Below are 12,838 nucleotides of genomic sequence, written 5' to 3'. Positions count from 1 at the left end.
CATCTCAAAGGCAAATTTTTAAATCCTAAAATGTTCCAATGAAAGTGTGAAAATGAAAAACGGAAACCTCATTTAAAATGGTCAGAAGCAAAAGTAAACATCAAACTAAAGAGTTTTTGCACAAGGCAGGAAATTATCAACAAAATGAAAAGCCTGCCTCCTGAATAGGAGGGAATATTTATAAATGATATATCTGATAAGGGGTTAATATCCAAAATATACAAAGAACTCACACAACTCGATATCAGAAAAAAGCAAAACAAAACATATAACCCAATTTTAAAATAGGCAGAGGACCTAAACAGACACTTTCTCTAAAGACAACATAGAGATGGCCAATAGACACATGAAAGATATTCAACTTCACTAATCATCAGGGAAACACAAATCAAAATGGCAATGACATATCACTCATGCCTATTAGAATGGCTGTCATCAAAAAAAACAACAAATAACAAACGTTGGTTAAGAATGTAAAGAAAAAGGAACCTCATGCACTGTTGATAGGAATATAAATTGGTACAGCCACCATGGAGAACAGTAGGGAGGTTCCTCAAAAATTTACACTAACAGAGCTAGCATATAATCCAACAATTCTACTCCTGTGTATTTTCCCAAAGAAAACAGAAACAGCCCCATGTTCATCACAGCATTATTGGCAATAGCCAAGATATGAAAGCAATCTAAGGCTCCATTGATAAATAAATGGATAAAGAAGATGTGGCAATACATAATGGAATATTCAGTTCAGTTCAGTCGCTCAGTCGTGTCCGACTCTTTGTGACCCCATGAATTGCAGCACGCCAGGCCTCCCTGTCCATCACCAACTCCCCGAGTTCACTCAGACTCACGTCCATCGAGTCAGTGATGCCATCCAGCCATCTCATCCTCTGTCATCCCCTTCTCCTCCTGCCCCCAATCCCTCCCAGCATCAGAGTCTTTTCCAATGAGTCAACTCTTCACATGAGGTGGCCAAAGTACTGGAGTTTCAGCTTTAGCATCATTCCTTTCAAAGAAATCCCAGGGTTGATCTCCTTTAGAATGGACTGGTTGGATCTCCTTGCAGTCCAAGGGACTCTCAAGAGTCTTCTCCAACACCACAGTTCAAAAGCATCAATTCTTCGGCGCTCAGCCTTCTTCACAGTCCAACTCTCACATCCATACATGACCACTGGAAAAACCATAGCCTTGACTAGACAAACCTTTGTTGGCAAAATAATGTCTCTGCTTTTGAATATGGAATCTAGGTTGGTCATAACTTTTCTTCCAAGGAGTAAGCGTCTTTTAATTTCATGGCTGCAGTCACCATCTGCAGTGATTTTGGAGCCCAAAAATAAAATCTGACACTGTTTCCCCTGTTTCCCCATCTATTTCCCATGAATATTACTCAGTCACAAAAAATGAAACACTGCCATTTGCAACAACATGGATGGCCACAGAGGGTATTAGGCTTAAGTCAAAGAAGTCAGACAGGAAGATAATACCATATGATTTCACTTTTATAAGTAGAATCTAAAAAAACAAAACAAATGAACAAACATAACAAAACAAAAACAGACAGAGACAAACTGGTGGTTGCCAAAGGGGAGGAGGGTGAGGGGATGAGTGACATAGGTGAGGAACAGTTAAAGGGACAGACTTCCAGCTATAAAATAAGTCACAATAATGTAACATACAGAATAGGGGATACAGCCAATAATACTATAATGACTTTGTATGGTGACAGATGGTAACTAGACTTACCATGGTGACCATTTTATATAGTATAAAAATACAGAATCATTAGGTTATATACCTGAATCTAATATAAAATTTTAAGTCTATTATATTTCAATTTAAAAATTTTAATAGGGAAAAAATTATTTTAAAAAAATAATAAAATTTAAAAATAAGATAAACTACAGTCAGGAAGCCCTGAAGCAGGGGCTTTCACACATTACCCTGCTTGGTGGTGGCTGCTTGCAGACCTCAACAGGGTGCTTACTTCATATACCCCTGCAGGAGGAAGGAAGTTTTCTCCTTGCTCAGCACCAGCCCAGCCAATGAGAAGTCAACAACTAAACCAATAAGGGGCTTCCATAACCCTGATTTCTCTCTCCTCCAAAGGACTTCTATTCAAAAACAGTCCCTCCCAACTCCTCTTCCTTTTCTGTAGAAAAGACCTCTCCTTTCCTTTGTTCTTTGGACTCACCTACAGTTCACTATAGTTTGCTCGTCCTGAACTATAAAGTGTGTCAGTAGCTCAGTCGGGTCTGACTCTTTGCAACCCCGTGGACTATAGCCGGCCAGGCTCCTCTGTCCATGGGATTTCCCAGGTAAGAATACTGGAGTAGGTAGACATTCTCTTTTCCAGGGGATCTTCCCAACCCAGGGATCAAACCCAGGTCTCCTGAACTATAATTCCTCTGCTATGCCTGAGTGAATTTGATTTTGCTGGCTAAGTCACCTACCTCTTTGTTTTAAAGACTGATTAAAGCAACAAATACATTCAATGGGACAGGGGCTTCTGGTCACACTTGAGTGGATTTTTAAAAGGAGGAACAGAAATAAATGTTAATGTTAGTAGGAATTAGAAATAAAGGAAATCTATGTCAGACATGGGGGTTCCCTTGTGGCTCAGAAGGTAAAGAATCTGCCTGCAATGTAGGAGACCTGGGTTCGATCTTTGGGTTGGGAAGATCCCCTGGAGGAGGGCATGACAACACATTCTACTGGATACTACTGGATACTGAATACTTCTTTTCTTGGAGAATTCCCATGGATGGAGGAGCCTGGCGGGCTACAGTCCATGGGGTTGCAAAGAGTCGGACACAACTGAGTGACTAAGCACAGCACAGCACAGCACATGGCAGACACAAAAATCAAGGAAGGGGACATAGTTTCATAAATCTCTGAAAAATCCTTCACAGCCAAACACTGGAGCATCTTATCTTTCATGAATTAAAAAGATCATTTCCCAACAAACAAGAAGTAAATTAAACCAAAAATTCATGAGAAGAGAGAGTAGGGGGTAAAAGCAGATGAATTAGAAAGAAAACTAAAAGTACTGATGTTGAAATGGACTAAAATGTAAACTATGAATAAATATGTTTTTCATATTTTTTTTAATTTACAGTAAAGTCTTAACTTCTGACTGTTTATTAACAGTAGTCCAGGTTCAAATAAGCAAATAAAACAGTACTTTCATGTTTAAGCCATCATCAATTTTACCACCAGGCTGTCTGGAAGCTGGATAAAAATATCTTTTTAAAACCTTTTTCATTCCTGCTTATGAAAAAATAGGCCTTAATTCTCAGTGCAGCCTAAATAGCTATTGCCTTGGTCCTGAGCTCCTTATAATATTTGGCTCAGGTCCCATTATAGGTGAGCTGAAGTTGCTATGAAGTCAGCTGCTGCTGCTGCTAAATCACTTCAGTCGTGTTCGACTCTGTGCGACCTCATAGACGGCAGCCCACCAGGCTCCCCGTCCCTGGGATTCTCCAGGCAAGAACACTAGAGTGGGTTGCCATTTCCTTCTCCAATGCATGAAAGTGAAAAGTGAAAGTGAAGTCGCTCAGTCATGTCCGACCCTCAATGACCCCATGGACGGCAGCCTTGGAAGTCAGCTACCTGGGCTAAATCACCTACATGCATCTTTTGAGAGAGCTTCCAGGGATATTCCTGCATCCAGCACCACTTCTCTAACTCCCAAGAATGGAAGGCTGATCTACATGTGCTTCTCACCAATGCATTTCTCTGCTGATGAAAGGCTGCAAGAAAAGGGTTTGGAATCCTGACACAGCACATCTCAAAGACTGCTAACCTTCGGTCTAAGAGTTGGTGATGGACAGAGAAGCCTGGCATGCTGCAGTCCATGGGGTCGCAAAGAGTTGGACATGACTGAACTGAACTGAACTGAACTGAACCTTCTTCATCTTCTGCTTAAAGACAAAGAGGTTGCTTTTAAACCAGAATTGGACACGACTGAACTGAAGTGAACCTTCTTCATCTTCTACTTAAAGACAAAGAAGTTACTTTTAAACCAGATGTCGAAACTTAACCCGAATGAACTTTTTGGCCAATCCAATATTTTCTAAAAGGAACAGTGCTCTTATCCAGAAGTGAGCTTTTAAGACCAAAACACTCTCTTCTCAATCTATAACATGGTTAACATCTTCAATGAGAAAAAAAAAAAAAATAGCACAAAATAATGCTACTGCTATGACATGAATCAAAAAAAATTATAAATAGTTTTAAATTTTATCATACATGCCAATGCTTAAGGAAAAAACAGCTTATTTAGAGATGAAGAGGTGGGTGGAGACTTCTGTGGAAATTTTGGAAGGAATTACCGGGTATTCTCAAACACTAGTTCTTTATAATATCTACCTTTCCTCCCAAACTAAAAGCTTTCCTTTTCCTTATTAAAGGCTTGCTCTTAACAGTATTGCCATGATTAGTATCTTTTTTGCTCAAGACCAAAATAAAGAGGGAGGAATGGAGAAAGGACAGAGAGAAATATCCTTAAAGCAAAAGCAGGAAGAAGAGAATTAAGAGAACAAGGTTAAAAGAGGGACTGAACTCTCAGAAAGTGGGGGGAGCCACAGAAGGATGCAGGAGGAAAGTATGGGTCACAGCTTGTGTAGGAGAAAAAGAGGGTGGAGAGATTAGCCCAGACAGACAGTGTCTGGAAAAGCTGGTGGAGTTAGTAACTAGACAGTTGTATGCATGAAATTATTCTAAATCAACTGTTACTAACTCTGAGACAGCCTATAAGATGAAGATCACAAGAAACTTCAAGGTCACCTATTCCTACTATAGGAGGGAGCTCTGTTAAGCCAATTACTCCATACACTGTACTTATCATTAGGAAACTATTTCAAAACATCTGAAGTTCAACTGTTCTAATCTTCAACTGAATTCAACACTTTTCCCTTGGTTTAGGTCCATTATTTCTGCTTTTCCTTTTATGATCGTAATTGATGATATATGAATATCCTATCATTTCTCTTCTTAAATATCTTGTATTTTAGACGTGCACAGAACACAAATGTTGACTCACCTCCATCAACAGGATACATGCTTTATGCTGATTTGGACGGGTATTTCGGTCCATCCGACACCCTCACCTCATCCCCTTTATGAGCACTAGTATAAATTTCCAGTAGTGTTATTCAGGTTTGGGGAATGGCAGGTGGCCAGGAAATACAGTAAAATAACTGGCTCCAAAGTGCCTGGAATCTCTGATGTTGGCTGACTAAACAAACACGATTCTCTAAGCGACAAAACAACCCTGTGTAAGGGAAATTTTTAATGGCATTGGAAATATGGATATGCACATACATATGAAAGTTTACAAAATATACTCTAAAATGCTAACAGTGATTGAGTGGTAGGTTTACTGATGATTCTTATTTTCTCTTTTTCTTCTTTTAATTTTTATTAAAAATGTATTACTTTGGTGATTTAATATTTTTTAAAAGATACAAAAGAGTGCACATATAGAAAAGAGAAATAGAAAATGGATAAATTAATTACAAAGTGGAATATTATGCAGCTGTCAAAACCAATGATGCAGACCTACAGATGTCCATGATAAGGTGTTAAATAAGAGATAAAAGGACAAACTGTATGGAGTGAGTCCCATTTAAAAAAAAAACTCTCTATATATTTACAGATATACATACTTATATAAGCATGGGGTCAAGGCTAGAAGAAAATAAAAACCCAGCAGTGGTTACCTTTGTCGTTAAGATTAGAGTGAAGAGGACTTATTTTTTTACTTCACACACTTCTCAACTGTTTAAATTTAAGGGCATACATTTTTAATTAAAAAGAATATTTAGAAAATATGAGACAAACTAAAATAAAAATGAGAAAAAAGACGACAGTGTTTTCTTGGGAAACTAAGAAATTAAGAAGATGATTTCTTTTTAGCTGACCATACACAACTGAGCGACTCACACACACACGTGTAATATATACGTGTATTAGATTATATAGTCTATATACTGGTCCCTATGCACATTTATCTGCATTTGTGGATGCTGAGTTGGAAATCAGATTATTTTAACTTCGACCTATTTTTATTCTAAAAAAACAAGGAGGTAAATAACTAGAATAATAAAGTTCCTTCTCATTTTTCAATTCAAGGAAGCAGTCAGCCAAGTCCTTAGTGAAGCCCCACTGGACTGAGGACTTTTCATCCAGCAGCCAGTAGATTGGCTAGTCCACCAGTGAGTTCGATTTTGCATCTGAATATATTAGATGTGTTAGTCGCTCTGTTGTGTCAACCCCATGGACTGTAGCCTACCAGGCTCCTCTGTCCATGGGATTTCTCAGGCAAGAATACTGGAGTGGGTTGTCATTTCCTCCAGAGGATCTTCCTGACCCAGGGATGGAACCCAGGTCTCCCAAATTGCAGGCAGATTCTTTACCATCTGAGCCACCAGGGAAGCCCACTTTCCATCTTACATATTATTCCTCTCTTTTTTTCTTCTTAAAGTCACTCAGTCTTGTCTGACTCTTTGCAACCCCATGGACTATACAGTCCATGGAATTCTCTAGGCCAGAATACTGGAGTGGGTAGCCTTTCCCTTCTCCAGGGGATCTTACCAACCCAGGGATTGAACCCAGGTCTCCCCCCATTGCAGGTGGATTCTTTACCAGCTAAGCCACAAGGGAAGCCCAACAATACTGGAGTGGGTAGCCTATCCCCTCACCAAGAGATCCTCGGACCCAGGAATCCAACCGGGGTCTCCTGCGTGGCAGGTGGATTCTTTACCAACTGAGCTATCAGGGAAGCCTACATAATTTGCCTTACATAATCACCCTTCTTTCACTCACCCTCATTGCCCATCCAAGGAAAACAGATTTCAGTGTTGAACAATAGAAGAAACTGTGGTTACAAGGAGGTGAACTAAAGCAGGTTTTCGGGACCTGTCAGACACAGGAAAGGCCCTGAGAAATTGGTCAAGAGCAAGAAGATTTTACCCTGCCTAGTTCTCTTTGAAAACTCTCTGGCTCAACTTTAGACAGGCAATAACATTTTACTTCTTGAGGCTCTGAAACAGCCTCCAACATTGGATTTCCATGTTGTCTTCTTCAGCAATGATAACTCAGAGTTAGTATAGAGTTAAAATTTCTTTGACATGAACTACCAGATGTGGAATCAGTACTATCTTTCTCCATTAAATTTTTTCAAAAGTGAAATGAGAACAAAGACTCCACCATAAAGAATGCAATAGGTAAAGGAAAACAGAGACACTGAGTCCTTTAACATAATGCGGGGGCTGTTTCTGTCAGGAATAACATGTTACATAATTTGAGTTTCATGAATCAGCAGTTTTAGCCTGTAATTACAGGAATTTTTCAAAAAGGGAAGGAAAAAAAAAATCCCTGAGGATTGGAAAAGGTAAAGTAGTTTTTGAAACGAGGCAGGTTTCAAAAGTATTTTATTCCACCCCCATACAAAAGAACGTTGACAGGCAGATGACTCAGTCTGGCTTCATTAAGGGTTTCTTAACACCTAAAATTCCTCATGGGAAAGCCCACCTCATCTCTCATTTTCCTCCATAGCCCTTCCCAGTTCCTCCCACCAGGTAATTGCCATATTTTCCTCTCTCATTGAAGGTTATCCATGTAGAAGAAACATACTTTAGGATACACAGAGTTACACTTGAAGGAGAAAAGTTGAGGATTTTTGTTTGTTTTTTGAAATACTACAGTAATTGTAACACTTCAAAAAACACAGCAGTGATGTCAAACACTTCAAAATAATTATAATACCTATGATCTCTGTGTTTGAACTTGCTCATAAACCCAGGTGGCTTAATTGAGTTCACTTAGAATGAAAACCTACAGTGATTGGCAGTCCTTAAAAATGATCTCGAATGATCAGGAAGAGACAAGAAAAGTCAACACAACCATGAGAGCCATGTGTTCAATGGCAACTATAAATCAGAGAGGGGAAAAGTAGGATGCTTGGAAAAGGGGAATAACCAGCTTATTTGCTTTTTCAAACACCAGAGATGATCAGTTCCAAGAAGTTCAAAGGACTTTCCAGCTCATCCCTTTTGTAGAAATTACGTGGTAGCAGATACTGTTTGAAAAAGAGAGGTGTTAGATTAGGCCTGGCAATCCCTTAGTCACAACTCATCTATGGTGTGACAACTCAACATATAATGTTTTGAAATACAGCAAGAAGTCTGAAGTCATTGGGAGTCATTCATTCCACAAATGTTTATTACGGGCTGGCACGTGCCAGGCACTGTCTATACACCTGCTCTCTATTCAAGCTCTGCCTCTTACCAGCTGTGCTATCCAGGCTAAAGCACTTTCACATTTCTATGCCTCAGTTTCCTCATCTGTAAAAGTTGGAATGAAAACTGGCTACCCACCTCATGAGGTCTCTCTGAAGAGCAAATAAGTATACACGGAAGCACTCTGTAACCCATGGAAGTGCTGGTTGCCATTTGGCTGAACTGAAGTCATGAATGTCTATGTGCCATAAAATTATATCAGAAGAAAGTGAGACTTCTTGCTTCCAGGAGACACTTCATAATCTTATTAAATAAGGCTCAGAGTGTCATTTCATCATCTCCCTGGAAATTTAAATATATGAAACAGAGAAAGCTAGTATGATGTGCGGATTTTGACATTAGATTCATAATCACCGTAATGACAAGAACCATACTTATTTTAGTCATCATCCTGTGTTTCCATCTGGCCATCAGGCTAAGGCACCCATTTGAAGAGGGTGCTTAACTCTGAAAAATATTCTCTCAATATATCTGCAAATCACAAAATGGTTACCTAGAAGGTTGACCCATCAACTCAGCGTTACCTGAGTTTTACAGTTTACAGCAAATGGTAGTAAAATTACAAAGTATTGTTTGTTATGTGGATGTGTTCAAACAAAAATGTTCTATTTTATAGTATATTTCAAGTTCAGTCTGACCCTCAAATCTAAGCTACAGTCACGTCTGTGTGTATATGTTAGTCGTTCAATTGTGCCTGATTCTTTGCCACCCCATGGACTATAGCCTGCCAGGCTCCTCTGTCCATGGAATCCTCCAGACAATAATACTGGAGTGGGTTTCCATTCCCTTCTCCAGGGGATCCTCCTGACCCAGGAAGCAAACCTGGGTCTCCTTCATTGCAGGCGGGTTCTTTGCCATGTGAGCCACCAGGGAAACCCAAGCTACAGTCATACCAATTGTCAAATATATTAGGAAGGAAATAAAATTAAGCTCAGTGCAGTGGCAGCTGAAGAAAGGGGAAGTTCTGGTCTCCTCAGAGTTAGTTAAGGATGGGCACTCTGTCCACTGAGAAGGACCATGATATTGAAGATGCTAGCGATCTGGCCAGAAATCTGTAAGAAGAGTTCTCACTCCCTTCACTACAGACTCCCTTCCCCCAGGGGAGTAGATGGGTGATGGCTTGATTTACTGGACTGGAAGCCAAGCGGGCTAGAAGGCACACCCAGTCCTAAAATATGCCTGAAACTTCCTCTGTTTCTAAAAGCTCTTGCAATGACATTCAGGGAACTGAAGTATGCACAGCCTGGACACTGCTAGACCTGCTATAATTTAACATTTTGAGTTAATAATTTGAGTTAATATTTATAAAACACTTAGAACGAGCCTAACACATGTCAGAGCTACCTAAGTGTTTGATAAATAAAAAAGCACTTCCCAGATTGGCTGGGTGAATGATCAACCTACTGACAAAGTAGAGAATCAAAATACACAACGGTCTACTTTTTTATTTTTGACCCTGATAAAGACTTAGAAACTGTCGTGTTCTGCATCTCAAGTGTACCCTGTACAGCCTTGTGCAGAACTGAAACTCTAGTCGTGGTTCAGAAGTCACTACTAAATTAAATAACCTAAGAGATTAAGTTTCAACAGATGAATTCTTTCTCTTTTCTGTCTTTCCCAGTAACCACCACTAAAAATGACAAAATCTAAAAATCCCAAAGCATTTCTAGATGGCACATACCAATGCTCAACTGGGAATCAACAAAGCCAAATGAACGCTAAAAGGGACAGAAAAGGTTTCAAATCACAGAGAGCTTAAAGGACAGCCACGCATTAAGGTTTCAGACGGCAGGTTCGCTGACAACAGGTTAAGGATTTCGGTGCCCTCGCAGGTAACCTGCACCCACTTTCGACCTCAGGTAGGGGGTCTCCCACCCTCCTGGTTCCCGGCTCCGAAGCTGCACTCAGATTAACAACATCTGTCCCCGGGGACACCCCTCGGGCGTTTAGAAATCGCAAAGCAGAAACCGAATTCACCTCGAGGAAACAAAGACCACAAACTCTCAGAGTCCAGGGCTGGGCGAGGGAACGGCTTTTCCCACCCGACCAACGCGGAGGTTTCCGGGCTGAAGGACGGGGGCGCCGCCACGGGACCCGGGAAAGTCACGTTTGCTCCAGAAAGAGGCAGCCGAGGAGGCCCGGGTACCCTCGCCCCGCCCGGTCCCACCCGCCCGAGGGCCCGACTGCGGCCCGGCCGCTCGCCCGCCCCGCGGCCCAAGGTCCCCGCCGCCCCGCACCTACCCGGCTCCGCGGTGCTGCCTCCCCGCGTGGCGGTCGCGGAGCCGAGCGCTCTCGTGCTTCCTCCTTCCCGGGGAGGCCACCGGGCGCTGGCGTTTCCTCCCAGACGCGTCACGGCGGCCGGCTCCTCCCGCAGGGCGAAGCCGGGCGACCGGCAGCGCGCGGGGAAGGCCCCCGCTCCGGGCTGAGGGGCGACCCGCCCCGGGCCGGAGGCGCGGGCTGGGCGATACCCCCAGCCGCGGAGACCCGCGCTCCGCCCGCTTCCCCGAGGACCCTCGCGAGAGCCCCCCGCCTCGCCCGGGGCGCCAAGTTCGGGGGACCCCGCGGTAACCGCCTAGACTCCCCAGGATTTTCCGCTGCTCCGCTTGTAGTGACCGCTGCCCTGGGGCCCAGGAGCGGTGTGGGCCATCGTGCCCGGCCCGGCCGGGGATTCTAACCCTGGTGCGCGGAGGAGGCAGGACAGCCCGACCCCCGGAGGCTCCCCCAGAGCCACCCGGGAATGGTCTGGTGGGCATGTGTAGTGGTGTAATGTAGAAGAATCCAGATAATTTTAGGGGAACAGCTGTGCTTCATTTAACATTATTTGCACAATTTTCTACTTTTTCATCAGCAGAATTTTGGCCTTTGTAAGATGGGAGAGCGCTTTCACAAAGTGGCAGGTCCTGTGTACAGAGAAATTTCCTTTCCACAGCTATTTTTGGATCTCTCTCTCTATATATATATGTATATATTGGGAAAATGGGCATAAAGTACAGTAGATATTAAAATCCAATACATACAAATCAACATATCGCCAGTGGTCCTTTGTATATTTTCTGTGGTCCACACAAAACAATCCATACAATAAAGCACAGAGAAGCTAAAGAAGTTCCTCTAGTAACAAAATCAACAAGTGATCAGTGTGATCTCTTAATGAAAGCTATATTCACTGGACTGAAAAATTTCTCAGACAAAAGGAAGTTTTGTGACAATGAAACTCCAAGTGAGATGATAGACAAATACCTGGCTATTACTATTTTTCAACTTTTTTTTCTTTTGTTTGAAAAACAAACATCTGGGAACCATTACCTTTTCAAGAGAAATTTGCCCTCCTACTGTGAAGAACATAACACACACACACACACACATGCCCATCTTGCACAAACATTTCAAGACAGGAAGGTTGGTGGTCAATGTTCAGCTGATAAGCTAGGAAGACTTCAGATATTTTGCATTTACAATCTGAGAGCTGCAATTTAATACCTTGATTTCTCAGAACACTAGAGGTCATAAATATATTCAAGAACTATTAAAGGACTTTTTCACTTAATTAAAAGCACACACTTTAAGGCTGATCACTTTGGTTAATCATATTCACCTACAGATATAGATCATATCTCCATTTTCCTTTACATTTCCAATTTCCAAGTTAACACTGTAAAAGCTATTGAATTTTCAGCAATATCTAGCTGATGTTTATGCCTTTATAAAAGGTTTCGTGTACATTTCACGTAAGGACTTTTTTTAAAATAGAGTTTTTTTGTTAGACTCTGGGTTCTAATATTTTGTTTGCAAATATGATTCATTTCATGAGATAGGGCAAATATTTTGTTCATTTGTTATATTTATAATGTAGAAATTATGAGCCCAAGCTTTGGAATCAGACTCAGATTTAAGCTGTGGCTCTGCTACTCTCTACTTCAAATTCACCTCTCTGAACAATGATTTCATCTAAAACTCAAGGATGATAATAGTATTTTTTTCTCCTTAGTAAAACACATAGTGTGTGTGTGTATGCTTAATTGTGTCCAACTCTGCAACTCCATGGACTGTAGCCCTCCAGGCTCCTCAGTCCATGGGATTCTCCAGGCAAGAATACTGGAGTGGATTGCCATTTCCTTCTCCAGGGGATCCTCCCAACCCAGGGATGGAACTTCGACTCCTGCGTTGGTGGGCAGATTCTTTATCACTAAGTCACCTGGGAAACCCAAAACACATAGTAATAGTGCTTATCTCATGAAATTGCTATCAGGATCAAATGAACCTAGTAGAATGGCTGGAGCATATTATCAACTGACTGATGATTGTCTTCACATTATTATAGCTTTAACACAGATATAAAAATGCCAATTTTCGTGTTTCATTTGCACTACTATAAAGAATGATGCTTCCCATGTAGCTCAGTTGGTAAAGAATCTGCCTGCAATGCAGGAGACCTGGGTTCGATTTCTGGGTCAGGAAGATCACCTGGAGAAAGAAATGGCAACCACTCCAGTATTTTTGTCTGGAGAATCCCATGGATAGAGGAGCCTGGCAGGCTA

General features: G+C 41.6%; 1 protein-coding gene across 3 annotated transcripts in view; it reads right to left on the bottom strand.

The window, feature by feature from the left end:
* The window catches only part of SGK3 (serum/glucocorticoid regulated kinase family member 3), a 109,827-nt gene extending 99,197 nt beyond the window's left edge, over nucleotides 1–10,630 (bottom strand). Inside the window, exons 1-2 of one of the 3 annotated variants that reach the window (XM_061438891.1) lie at nucleotides 10,542–10,608; nucleotides 8,379–8,582 (exon numbers count right to left, since the gene is read on the bottom strand). The gene's annotated coding sequence lies outside the window, so the exon portion shown is untranslated. Of the gene's footprint in view, nucleotides 1–8,378; nucleotides 8,583–10,541 lie in introns of all 3 variants that reach the window. The other 2 variants (XM_061438890.1, XM_061438894.1) reach the window with 2 other exon arrangements.
* Nucleotides 10,631–12,838: the final 2,208 nt, after the last annotated feature.

This window comes from Bos javanicus, chromosome 14, assembly GCF_032452875.1.
Source record: "Bos javanicus breed banteng chromosome 14, ARS-OSU_banteng_1.0, whole genome shotgun sequence".
NCBI lineage: Eukaryota > Metazoa > Chordata > Mammalia > Artiodactyla > Bovidae > Bos > Bos javanicus.
This window is presented reverse-complemented; position numbering and strand designations above follow the sequence as displayed.